This window comes from Leucoraja erinacea, chromosome 8 (assembly GCF_028641065.1).
Source record: "Leucoraja erinacea ecotype New England chromosome 8, Leri_hhj_1, whole genome shotgun sequence".
In the NCBI taxonomy this organism is placed as follows: domain Eukaryota; kingdom Metazoa; phylum Chordata; class Chondrichthyes; order Rajiformes; family Rajidae; genus Leucoraja; species Leucoraja erinaceus.
Window position 1 is genome coordinate 38,846,356 of NC_073384.1, and position 689 is coordinate 38,847,044.

General features: G+C 49.9%; 1 protein-coding gene across 1 annotated transcript in view; it reads right to left on the reverse strand.

Moving 5' to 3' along the window:
- The window catches only part of slc30a6 (solute carrier family 30 member 6), a 108,761-nt gene that overhangs the window by 107,897 nt on the left and 175 nt on the right, over positions 1-689 (reverse strand). The window lies entirely within an intron of this gene.

Sequence of the window (689 nt, forward strand, 5' to 3'; positions counted from 1 at the left end):
AAGTTCAGATGCTGGTTAATATACCAAAAGGACACAAAGTGCTGGAGTAACTCAGACTGGGTTTGAAGAAGGGTCTTGACGCAAAACATCACCTATCCATGTTCTTCAAAAATGATGCCTGACCTGCTGAGTTACTCAAGCACTCTGTGTCCTTCGTAACCAAGGATGGATTAGAATTGGTTGGATGTAGGTTATGGGGCTGGGAAAATAATGGAATGGATATGGCGGGATTAGTGGGAATGGGATAGAGTTGGGGGAGGAAGTTGAGGCTGGAAGGACTATTGGAGTGGCAGAGGTTGGAAGGAATAGGAGACTAGAGGATGGACTAGCATTGATGGGAGGAGAAAATTGGTGAGGCGAAAGGGGTCACTGGGACTGGACGATGCGCTGGGAAACTGTTGGGGCTGGAGAATGGGCTTGTATTGGTTGGGGAAGCAAGTCGTTGATGGGGTTGGATGAGTGCGGTTCAGGGGCTATTGGGACTGGAGGATGCACTAGGACAGATTGGAGTAGAGTGCTGGGAATAGGCTAGGACTATTTGGGGGAGGACGTTGTTGAGACTGTGAAGATACTGGGGCTGGGTTTAGTGGGTCTGGAACAGGATAGATGTGTGGTGGTAACCGCTGGTTTAATGGGATGAGGGAACGGGAAGGGACCGGGCCCTGTATTCCGTTCCTCCCAATTCTCAC